We start from the raw sequence: 13,329 nt of genomic DNA on the forward strand, positions 1-13,329 counted from the left end.
GTATATCAATTATATATATATATACACATAGGGTATAATAATATATTAGATATGTCAAAAGATATATATATCATGTATGAATTCACAAAATCAAACAAGAAAATATATATGACAAACAAAATAAAATAATATATCACGTATATATATATGTGTGTGTGTGCATATATATATATATTCAGAATAACGTGACATTAAAACAACTAATCAAGAACTTCAACACACAATATACCTTGGTAAAAGACTTGTGTTGATAACATAGTATAAAATAATATAATCTAGAGAAAGAAATAGGAGAAGAGATGAAATAGAGTGAATGAGAGAATTTTCTGAGTACTTTATTTCAATGGGGTGATCCCCTATTTATACAAATATGTGAGTCATAGATTAGGAAACTAAAGAAAAGGAATAGTAATTATAATTAATGGTAATTAATTGAAAAGATTTGGAAATCCATATATATATATTATTTATAACAATCTAAGCATTATATATGAAAATTCGAAATTAATGTAGACAAAAAATATTTACCTGTTGGTGACTTGCTATACCAAATCACTATGTTGTCATATCATCATAATTATTAGTACACATCTGTTTACCCAAAAATGGCTCTTGATGATGTGGCAAGAACTCATTACACGTGGTTGGCACGTGGCAGTGTCAAAGTGAAGAGGTGTTGTTCGTCTATCGACCAACTCCTTGTTGCTTCATCAGATCTCTCAATTAGATGCGACCAGCCTGGTTGCATGCCTCCGTTTATTTTCTTTAAAGATATGTAATCTTGTAATAATTACATTTATTATTCTCTATATTGCCTTGATACACTGATATTAAGGATAATTAAGGCTCATTGGCCTATGTAACCCCCTTGAGCCTATAAATATGAATGAAAGGGCTCAAGGAAGGGACTTTTGAACCTTTTTTCTGAATATTCATAGAAATAGCATAGTGCGATTATCCACCGAAAAGTTGTAATTCTCCTAAGGCTTGTGAAACTCAAGAACCCTAGTTCTTTGATCATGGCATTGGGATTCAACATCAATAATATCACTAAGTGGACATAGGTTATTACCACACAGTTGGGGCCGAACCACTATAATCACTTGTGTCATTTCTTTACCATTTGATTCCATTCTTGATTGCCTTCTTATTTCTTTGTCATTATTCTGACTCCGTGTCATTGTCCAGATCGATGGTCAACATTCTGGTGCTTTCATTGAGAGTTTGATCAAGAAGCTTTAAGAAAATCAAATGGCAAAGGCATCCAAGAGAGCTGGACAGACCGCTGGCGTTGCATCATCTCAACCTCCTCCTCCAAATGTGGCTGAGAATGAACCACACTTAGAATTTGAAGAGGAGGAATTAGATTCGGAGATGCTGAGAGCAAGAGTGGGGGTGTTGGAGGATGAGTTGGCCAATCAGGAGAATGCATCGAAAACCTTAGCGCTGCAGCAAAGGGAGATTGAGCATCAGTGCTAGGAGTTGAATGAGCGACAGGCGGACATGGACCGTCGGCAGAGGGATGCCATGACCGCTCTTGAAGCATCCATTCAATTGGCTCGAGGACAGGCTGCACCGGCCTCTCAATCGGATCAGCCATTAACTGCGCCACCTTGGCGGGCTCCCAATCCAAATCCTCCACTCTAGCCAGCAAGCCCTCAAAGGCCGAAGCAGCCACCTGTGGCTCAGAATGATGTCCCAATTCGGGATCCTGAGCAGCCACCGCCATCTCAAGCTAGTCGCGACAATCCCCAGCGCTAGAGGTAGAATAGGGCCGGACAGCTGCCCCACATCCCCAGACGCCCAGGGGACGAAGAGCCAAATCCACCGAGCAGGGGGCAGTGTCTTTCTACCAACAGAAGGCACAATGAATCAGGCTCTGCAATTAGGGGCCCCCCATGGCATAATAATGTACAAGGACCCCACAACTAGCGCAGCCCTCCCCCTGACGCTTGGGAGATGGCAGCCCGGGGAGGAAATAGCGTGAACAGCCGCTCGCACCATAGCCGGCCACAGTTTAGATACAGCCATGACTATAATGAGGCTGATTCTGGCAGAGGGAATGTTGGTCAGAGGAATGAGGAAAGAGGTGGAGATAGAAACCCCCCACCTAGAGAAAATAGACCGGCGAGCCATAACGCTGGGGGGCAACCCCGACAAAATAACGTCTTTGATCGGCTAGGAGTTGTCGAGCAGAGGCGCAACGATGATGATTTGAGAGACGTGCTCAACGACCGTCGTGAGAGGCACGATGATTACGCTCCTCCAGCACCGGTCGCCCCAGTGATCCCAGACACAGTTCAGGCACAAATTGATGTTCTGAACCAGGCAGTACGGTAGCTGGTCGGGAGTCGAACATCCCACATAGAGTACGACCGTAGGAGAGGCACTCCGTTGTGCAAAGGATTGTTGTGTCGAAAACCCCCAGCAAATTCAAAATGCCAGTACTGCCAAACTTTGATGGGTATAGAGACCCAGTATCTCATGTCAACAAATTTGAAATACAAATGGATATTCAGAAGGTGTCGGACGATGCCCGCTGCAGGATCTTCCCTGCCACACTATCTGACACTGCTCAGGAGTGGTTCTTTAAATTCCCTCCTGCTAGTATAGTATCCTGGGAGATGTTCGTGAATGAATTTTACAGAAAATTTTATGTGGGTCGCGTATACCCCACTGAGGCCAACCAGCTGGTCAAGATACGTCAAAAGGAGGGAGAGCCCTTAAAGGAGTATGTCCAGTGCATTATGCGAGCAGCAGCTGGAGCCAAAACAGTAGGCGACGAAGGAAATATGATGACCCTAACCGTCGGGGTCAGACGTCATTCTCCCCTCAGGAACAGCCTAAGAAAGAACAAGGTAAAGAGTACCCAGGAGTTCTTGGATTGAGTTGATCGATACATCAAGCTCGAGGACGCGATTTCCAACGAGGGGAAATCGCCTACAAAAGATAAGGGACCAAAAGAAGAACCCTCCAAGGCCGCCAACGGGTCGGATAAACCCAATGGAAATGGGAACGAAAATGGCAGAAATGGTGGAAAAATGGCAGGCAATGAGCTGTCAACGTCTAACAATAAATGCCCAAAAGGCAATAGATATGAACCGAGATTCACCAACTATACGGCCCTTGTCAAAATTCAGGCAGAGGTCTAGCAGGCGACCAACTCTAATGTTCCTTGTAAATGACTCACACCTATAAGGAAGGATATCTCCAAGAGGGATACCACAAAATTCGGGCGTTTTCACAACGACTATGGACGACACCAATGAGTGCAACCAGTTGAAGGACGAGATTGAGTTCCTGATTAGGCAGGGACATCTAAGGAGATATGTGCGAGTCATAGGAGGGTCTCAGCGAGAGGCTTAAGGTGGCAATGAGCAAGCACCTGCACGCCAACGCTCGCAACCTTTACAGTCAGCTTCTGTGGTAGGTACGTTACTCACCATTTGTGGTGGCTCACACCTTGCAGGGGATAGTGGGAAAGCAAGGGAGGGATACACTCGAACCTTACGCCACGACCAGGACATCGAGATGATGACTGTGGAGGATTGAGCTCCAAAGAAGGCTCGAACAGAGGACGAATTAATAACCTTCTCTAAGGACGATGCCCAGAACGTACGATTCCCACACTCCGATCCGCTGGTCGTTGACGTTCAAATCGCCAACATGATTGTTAAGAGGGTGTTGGTTGACACAGGAAGCTCAATCAACATCTTATACAAGTCTTCACTGGAAAGAATGAAATTGTCCGTCAAGAACCTGAAGCCATGCAACCAAACCATTTATGGTTTTTCTGGCGAAGGGCTCGCCCCAACTGGGTCGATTAGGCTCCCAGTTACGGGAGGAACTACACCTGCAAATAGGACATTACTCACTACTTTCATAGTAGTTGATTGTCCTTCAGCATATAATGCTGTAATTGGGAGGCCAATTTGGTCGACCTGCGAGCCGTTACCTCGATATGGCATCTTGCCATGAAATTCCCAACCGACGTAGGGATAGGATGCGTGTTGGGAAATCAGCGGGAAGCGAGGGAGTGCTACAACGCCTCGAAATCTAAGACAAAGAAATGTGTATCGAGGGAAGTTTCCGGAAAAGAGTTGCAAATGGAAATTGATGTACAATCCCAATCAAGTGATGATGTCACCAAATAGGGCGTTGCCCAAAGCAGGACATAGATTTAGATCCTCGCTTTGGGGATTTTGATGAAGAGATAGGACCCATCAAGGACCTTGAGGACGTCCAACTCGATGAAGAAAATCCGACTAGGGTTGTGAAAGTCAGTAAAAACTTAGAGACAACAATGAAGCAAGCACTGGTGGAATTTTTTAGGAAAAACCAGGAAGTCTTTGCCTGGTCGCACAAAGACATGGTTGGAATAGACCCTGCAGTCATTAGCCATGTCCTAAACATAGACAAGAGTTTTCCACCAGTACAACAGAAAAGGAGGTTGCTCGACAAAGATAGATCAAAGGCTCTAAAGGAAGAAGTTAGAAGCTGAAGGAGAATGGATTCATCAGGGTAGCATTTTATCCATCATGGGTCTCTAATCCCATGCTTGTTCCCAAGCCGAATGGCAAGTGGCGAACATGCGTGGATTTCACAGACCTTAATAAAGCCTGCCCTAAAGATTATTTCCCACTCCCTAGAATCGACCAACTGGTCGATTCCACTGCAGGGTACGAGATTCTCTCATTCATGGATGCATACTCTGCATATAATCAGATCAGTATGCATCCTCCTGATGAGGATCACACTAGCTTTCAAACTGATACATGGCTTTACTGTTACAAGGTAATGCCCTTCGGTTTGAAAAACGTTGGTGCGACTTACCAGCAACTAGTTAATCACATGTTCAAGGAGCTGATCGGAACAAACATGGAAGTATATGTCGATGATATGTTGGTTAAGTCGAAGAAGGCAGAAGGGAATATAAGGGACTTGCAAGAATGCTTCAACATCTTGAACAAATATCAGATGAAGCTGAATCCCCTCAAGTGCTCCTTCGGAGTAGGATCAGGGAAGTTCTTGGGATTTATAGTAAACTCGCGAGGAATCGAGGCCAATCTCGAGAAGATCAAAGCCCTGGTTGATATGAAATCACCAACGAAGATCAAGGATGTTCAAAGCATGACTGGAAGAATTGCTGCTCTCAGTAGATTTATTTCCAAGTCTACGGACAAATGCGTCCCATTTTTTAATCTACTCATAGGCAACAAGAAATTTGAATGGATGGAGGAGTACGAACAGGATTTTCAAGCTTTGAAGACGCACATGTCGCAACCACTGATTCTATCAAAGCCGGTTGATAAAGAAATTTTGTTCATCTACTTAGCGATCACAAAATACGCTGCTAGTGTTGTCCTAGTAAAAGAAGAAGGAGGCGTGCAAAAGGCTATTTATTATGTAAGCAAGAGGCTAATAGGAGCGAAGCTGCGGTATTCACCTATTGAAAAATTAGCCTATTGCTTGATCTTAGCCTCCAGGAAGCTGCGGCCCTACTTCCAAGCTCACCCGATCACAGTTTTGGCCGACCAACCTCTACGGCAAGTTCTGCAGAAGCCAGAATTCGCAGGCAGATTGTTGAAATGGGCGGTCAAACTTAGGCAGTTTGATATTTCTTACTTGTCACAAGCAGCGATAAAAGGACAGGCTCTGGCCGATTTCATCGCAGAACTCACTGGTCGTCCAGAAGCGAGCAAGAAAAAGCACCTGAAGAGCCTGAGCCTCAAATCCAAACTCACTCATGGAAGTTGTTCACAGATGGTTCTTCTAATGAGAACCACACAAGAGCAGGAGTGATTTTGATAAAGCCTGAGGGGCATCGATTTCACTGTGCAATCAGATTTGACTTCACTGCTTCTAACAACAAAGCCGAGTATGAGGCACTACTCGCAGGATTACAGTTAGCTAGAAGCATGCACATAAAGTCACTTGAAATCTACAGTGACTCTCAATTAGTAGTCAATCAGATCATTGGAGAGTACTAGGCTTGAGGTTTAAAAATGGTCGCTTACTTGAATAAAGCGAAGGGTCTATTGGCACAGTTTGATAAGTACACTCTTCAGCAAGTACCTCGTGACCAAAATTCAAACGCTGATGCTTTGACCAAACTGGCAAGTGCCAAGGATGCTGACACTCTGAACATAGTGCCAGTTGAACGACTATCTCCACCAAGCATCCAAGCAGAGGAGACCTCTTTGGTGATCCAGGCGGCGGATACATGGATGGCACCTTACATAGAGTACCTGACACAAGGCGTGTTATCGATGGACATAAACAAAGCTAGGGCCCTTCAGCGGCAGGCTGCTAGGTATATCCTGGTCGATGGAATCTTGTACCGAAGACGATACTCAATGCCACTCCTCAGGTGTATTTCGAAAGAGAAGGCCAAAGAATTGATGAAAAAGGTCCACGAAGGCTTTTGTGGGGACCATGCTGGGGGCAGAGTTTATCAAAAAAGATCCTAAGGCAAGGATACTTCTGGCCATCAATGAATGAAGACTCGATGGAATTTGTGTGGAGGTGTGACAAATGCAAAAGGTTCTCCAAAATCCCACGAGCAGCCCCTAATGAGCTAAAACAGATGCAAAGTTCGTGGCCGTTCGCAATCTGGGGTATAGATCTAATCGGATATCTGCCCACAGGAAAGGGTGGCGTCAAGTACGTCGTAGTGGTCATCGATCACTTCACTAAATGGGCCGAAGCTGAGCCACTTGCAACCATAACGACCAAGAAAGTGCTGGATTTCGTAGTCAAAAACATCGTGTGTCGCTATGGATTGCCAAGAAAGATTGTCTCAGACAACGGTACCCAGTTTGATAGTTATCTGTTCCCAGATTTTTGCGAGCGGCATGGAATTATCAAGAGCTTTTCTTCAGTTTCTCACCCTCAAGCAAACGGACAAGTCGAAGCAGTCAATAAAATGTTAAAGGATACTTTGAAGAAAAGGCTTGAAGAAGCAAAGGGGGCATGGCCAGAGCAATTTCTTGAGGTCCTGTGGTCGTACAGAACTTCCCATCGAACAACAACAGGCCATACTCCATTTTCCTTGGCCTATGGATACGAGGCTATGTTTCCTGTTGAGTTAGATCCACCATCCCATCGAAGAATAACGTACGCTCAAGGCTCTAATAGCTAGCTATTGATGGAATCTCTAGATTTGGTCGATGAAAAACGAGAGCAAGCCCAACTCCGGGTAGCAGGTTACCAGCAAAAGGTCGCCCGGTATTTCAATTCTAAAGTACAAGAAAGGAAATTCAATGTTGGAGATCTGGTACTTCGAAGGGTTTTCCTCAACACCCATGACCAGGCTGCTGGAGTACTCGGGCCTAATTGGGAAGGACCGTACTAAATTGAAGAAGTCCTCCATCCAGGCACTTACAAACTTGCTCACTTAAATGGAGATCTCATTCCTCGATATTGGAATGGAGAACACCTGCACAAGTACTATCAATAAACAATTCTTCTTAAAGAATTGGCTTGTATTAATTTTACTTTTAAAAAGTTACGAAAAAAGGTCGGTCATTTTATGTGACTGATCGCTTATAAGTGTAAGATCATTTTGTTGATCACTCGTACAGACATGTTTTGTCCATTTATTACGAGAAATAAAAGGGATTGTGCGCAGCCAGTCATTCTTGCCAACTATTGTATTTATTACAAGTATTTGCTCATTACATGTGTTATTTTGCTGTATTATCATTTTACAAGTCTTTATTACGAGCAGAAATGTTCGAATAGGTTTTGGTCAAGGAAAGTGACTGAGGACCTAAAGCTCCTCAATCACTTGGGAGGCATATAAGGCATCTAGTAAGCAAAGCATATCGACAGGTATGTAAACACACAAGAAAAATAAGTGAAAGCATGCTACGGTACTTAGAGTATTTTTCAAAAATTTTGTCTTTTGTTAAATCAAACCAAAGTACTATGCTAAGTTCGGTCATGCGAACAGATGTTATAATAAAACGCAAGTATTATAATATCAAAAAGGAAACCTTTTACACCGCGAGCAGTTACTAATCGGATGTAATTGTCTGTTAAAAGTTAAAGCTGCCCATGCAGCAATAAAAATTAAAAAAGAAATTGTCTTTACATCACGACCCGTAGGTCGTGTATCCAAAAGATAAAAAAAATAATTAAAACATTATAATCAGGAGGCAAGAGGGTCTTGTGGATTTTCCTGGTTGACCGCAGCTTCGGCTTCATTCTCCACACCTTCGACGCCAGTGGCCAAGGAGATTTCGGGCGAGGCTGGGGTTTTCGCTCTCTCTTCTTCTTCCAAGCGAGCAACGCACCGGGCTATTTTTGTTTGCCTTATGCGCTCTGAGAGATAGCTGAAATTGGCCCCTTGGTTGTGCTTCCAGAAATCATAGAAGCACTTGGACGTGGCACCCTTGTACTTCTCCAGATTGCTGGCATTGGTTTTTTCGAGATCCTTGATGCGAACCTCCAACTTGTCAACCTCTTGCCTGCTCTCGATCAGGTTTGTCTCGAGTCTTTTGGCTTTGTGAAAATTGATGAGATGGGACTCTTTGTACTTCTCCGTCGCCTCAAGGGCTTTGTTCAGAGCAGCCTGCTTTTGCTCCATCTCCTCGACCAGTTTATTTTTCTCCGCGAGCAATGCCGCATTTTCCTTCTGAGCCTCCTCGAGCTGCTCTACATATTTCGCTTCAGCAGCCTTAAGCTCCTCAGCATGCCGTTGCTCGGATGCCTTGGATTTCTCGGTAACGACCCTCGAGTGGAGCCGGATGGTAGTCACGGTCAGCATTGCCTGCGATCAGAACAAAAGTTAAAATGACTATAATAAATAAAAAGATTGAGTCTCAACAGGAAGAGACAACTTACACTGGCAAGCTCGTTTAGGGCACGGTTCAAGATCTGGTCGACCTCCATCGACTTTGTCCCAGCCATGGCTTCTCGGCTACACTCGTGCCTAAGGATCATGGTCATCCTGTCCTTAGCCGATCTTAGAGCGCAGCTCGATATTTCATCCCCTGTTTGGACAGGAGCTGCTGGCTATGTCTGATCGACAGGAGCTGGTGGGGAAGGGGTCGACTCAACCGGTATAGTTGGAGTTTGCTGCTCGAGGGGAGAAGGAGGTGGTGTTGTATTTTTTGAAGGACAAGCTGTTGGAGGGTCCTCAATGTGGGTTTTCTTGGCCGGAGGCTCTTTGCTGCACCCCCTGCGATGCCGCCCGCTTTTTTCTTGCTCACAGGAGCATCAGGCACACTATAGAGATCGAACATGTCTTCGGATGTCATGTTTGCAAGAAGGCAAGTACATGAACAGTTAGACCGTATAAATAAATGAGTGTGCTATATCAGAAAAGGAAACAAAGGCAATTGTAAGTAAAATACCCGAGCTATAATTACTGGTCGCTACATTATATACTTTACTAGTGTTACACTCACTCTCTGGCATGAAGAAGTCTGAATCTAAAGTGGGAGTGTATTTAAAGTTGTCGTCCCCGTCAAATAAGTGATAGGGAATTGGAAAACTATCTAAGAGTGAGAGATCAGTACCGTTCTCATTCGAAGACTCATCAATAGGTGCAAGGGGTTCATAAGCTTTCTTTTTTCCCTTTCTCAAAGGGGTAGGGGGCGCATCCGCTCGCGGGGTGCTAGAGGGTTCCCTAATTGTCACGCCAGTTGGTCTCTTCCTTTGAGGTTGTGACACATCTGAGTGCCACTCGAGAATTTTCTCACCGATGGCACTCCCCGCCGTGGACTCCCTCACGTCCTGGTGAGGTGCCAGAAGCCCGACCAGTCTCAGGTTTGCCTTAGTGACCAGCTGTTTCACGCTCTTCTCTACGTCAGTCATGCTGGCTAATAGCGCTGCTCGAAGCTCCATTTCTGGAGTAGGAGCTAGTCGCAGCCATGGACCTAAAGAAAGCTAAATTTCTAAGGAAAACGCAGATAAAATAAAAGAAAATAAACGACTATGAGAACGAAGGGGTTACCTCCTTGGGTGAAGGCTAAGTTGTTGACAACTAGGTCGGTGGTTAAAAAGTACTCCTAGTGGTACTTTCCTACATTAGACTTGTAGGTAGTCTCACTCAGGAAGGTGCGGTTCATTTCTTGATGGCAAAGATGAAAGAACCTCGTGTTTTCCTTGTTGGGGTTAGATTTGAGATCGAACAGGTAGTTGATCTCATGAGGAGAAGGGACAGGCTATTTTTTATGGTTGTAAAGGATATAGAGTGCGGAAAGCATTCTATACCCGTTTGGAGTTATCTGGAAGGGAGGGACCCCGAAATAATTGGCCACTCCCTGGAAGTAAGGATGAAAAGGCAGTATTGCTCCTACCTCATTGTGGTACCTTGACCAGGTGCTGAAGGCGTTGCCAGGCAGGTTTGCCCGTTGGTCGATGGTAGGAAGAAATAAAGTAACCCTAGAAAGTCCATACTTTCTGAAGAAATTACTTATCATCCTAGTAGTGATCGTGCTAGGGGGAGCAAGGTACCATTCGATGTCTGGTCGAATGGAATTGCGAAGACGGGCTTGTGTTGGATTTCGGGATCAGTGGTTTCGGCTCTACCACTAGTCGAAGGAATCTCAGCCCGAGAAGCAGGCCGATTTTCGGAAGGTTTTGATGTTTTCTTTTTCTGGGCAGCACATTTTACTCTACCCATTTTGGATGGACTAGAAAGAGGTCTGTTTGAGGGAATTCAAGAAAAAGGAATTTTTGGAACTAGCAGCGACAGATGGTCTTCGTCCTCAAGCAATTGGGCTAGCAGATCGTCGTCGATTAGCCTCTCACCTCCCCACGGATCTTGCATGAAAATCTGCGAACAAAAAATGGGAGATGAGAATCTAATGGCCAGAAGGATCAAGATGTTTAAAAGTTGGAATAACGTTGCTCGTGTATAAAAGTTAAACTTTTATACGACCAGCAACATTCTGACAAAAAACACTACATTTTAAGCGAACAGTTTGGAAAATGGATTAAAAAGCAGAAGTGAAAAGTTTTTCAGAAAAAAAATTTCGACTCTGAAAGGACGGGAAAAACCCTGTTTTTTCTACAAGCTTAGAAGTCGAATTTTTACTTCAATTTCATGCCCTAAAGTTATAATCCTAAATACCCATCTACTTCGTCATCCCAGGAAAATGTTATTCTCCAACCAAATTTAATGCAAATCAATATGCCCATTTACCCTAGAACAGTTTCTTTCAAGAACATTCAAGAGCTCAAGATACAAAATAGATATGAAATAAATATTGTATGGCATTTCAGTGACTGAAAAGGTCGATAAACTTACTTGGATAAAATATTGAAGCAAGTTTCTGAGACACTAAGTCGATTGGCTGGGCAGAAACTCCGTGGATCGTCGAGTTCGTCTGAAGTTTCTGAGTTTTCTATGCCTTGTTCTTCCGTGTTCTTGAAGAGAAAGTGAAAAGTAAAAAGTGAAAAATGATCTTGATGGATTATTTATATTGATCGCAACACTGTAAAAGAGGTAATTATGGAATTATTTTTTTCAAAGCATGGGGAAACGCAATAGCCATCAGATAATTTTTTGGAAACTGAAAAGACATGATTGGTTGCCTTTTTCGAAAAGGCATGGACGGCTCTGACAGATTTGGTGGGGTATGCGAAGGGTCAATTTCCTAAGTTTACTTTATGATGGTCACAGTAAAATAAACTTGGGGGCAAATGTTTACCCAAAAATGGCTCTTGATGATGTGGCAAGAACTTATTACACGTGGTTGGCACGTGGCAGCGTCAAAGTGAAGAGGTGTTGTTTGTCTATCGACCAGCTCCTTGTTGCTTCATCAGATCTCACGATTAGATGATACCAGTCTGGTCGCATGCCTCGGTTTATTCCCTTTAAAGATATGTAATCTTGTAATAACTACATTTATTATTTTCTCTTTATTGCCTTGATACGCTGATATTAAGAATAATTAATGTCCATTGGCCCATGTAACCCCCTTGAGCCTATAAATATGAATGAGAGGGCTCAAGGAAGGGACTTTTGAACTTTTTTTCTGAATATTCATAGAAAGAGCATAGTGCGATTATCCACCGAAAAGTTGTAATCCTCCTAAGGCTTGTGAAACTCAAGAACCTTAGTTCTTTGATCACGACATTGTGATTCACCATCAATAATATCACTAAGTGAACGTAGGTTATTACCACACAGTTGGGGCTGAGCCACTATAATCACTTGTGTCATTTCTTTACCATTTGATTCCATTCTTGATTGTCTCTTATTTCTTTGTCGTTATTCTGACTCCGCGTCGTTGGCCAAATCAAGGGTCAACAACATCTATGGCTAGTAACCATTAAAAACTCTTCCATATATATATATATATATGTTAAGCCCACCATTTCACTAATTATAAATGTATAATTGAGCCAAATAAGGACTTATCAAAGCACATTTAGTATATGGTGCCTTATGACTATGAGTCAACCAAAAGTGATGCTCAAAGACCAAATGACCAATGTCTCTTAACCAATATAAGGTTAACTAAGACCTATATAAATATATATATATATGTGTTAAGAATATATGTGAATAAGACACATCATATGTTTTATATTCTAAAAAATAATAGAAACAAACGTGTGGAACTTATATTACAGAATCATTCCAAGATTTTAATTTTAGATTTATTTCAAATGATGATGTCAATCACTTCGGTCATTTAACTCAAATTCCAAATAATTTTCGTTTTCTTATATATGAATGCACCGAAAAGTCATTTTTGCTTTTTGGGGGAAATATACAAAATATTCCTTCTTTTAAAGGTGAAATGTTCGAATATTGTATATGTTATATTTTAATAACTTGAAAAAAAATTAGTTAAACAATATATATATATTTATCTAATTTGGTCATAATTAACATGTAAAAATAAAAATAAAAGAAGTTATACACATCATATGTTTACTAGCTAATCCGTAATGAAAATAATATTGTATGGGTAGATTAACAACTGGAAAATAGTGTGTTATATTACCTTCTTGATTTCTATGCTCATCACTAAATAATAAGCACGACATTTAGTCTAAATCTATGACCTAATCACTGTGGACGAAAGAAAAAAAAGTATATTTGATTTAATAAAGTAATATATATTCTCAGTTTAATTATTTTTTGGTGTTCGCATAAACTATAAAAAAAAAAAAAAAAAGCTACATTTTTCAGCGCTTTTGGGTAGAAGCACCAGAAAAATGAAACTTTTTTTCGATGTGAAAAATGGGAAGTTTACAAATATATCTAGGAATTAAAAAAATAGGTATTATATTTGCAATCTAAAAATATATAAACATATATACTTTATTAATTAAAAAGAAATTGATTTTTAAAATTATTTTTAA

Source organism: Humulus lupulus, chromosome X (assembly GCF_963169125.1).
Source record: "Humulus lupulus chromosome X, drHumLupu1.1, whole genome shotgun sequence".
Lineage (NCBI taxonomy): Eukaryota > Viridiplantae > Streptophyta > Magnoliopsida > Rosales > Cannabaceae > Humulus > Humulus lupulus.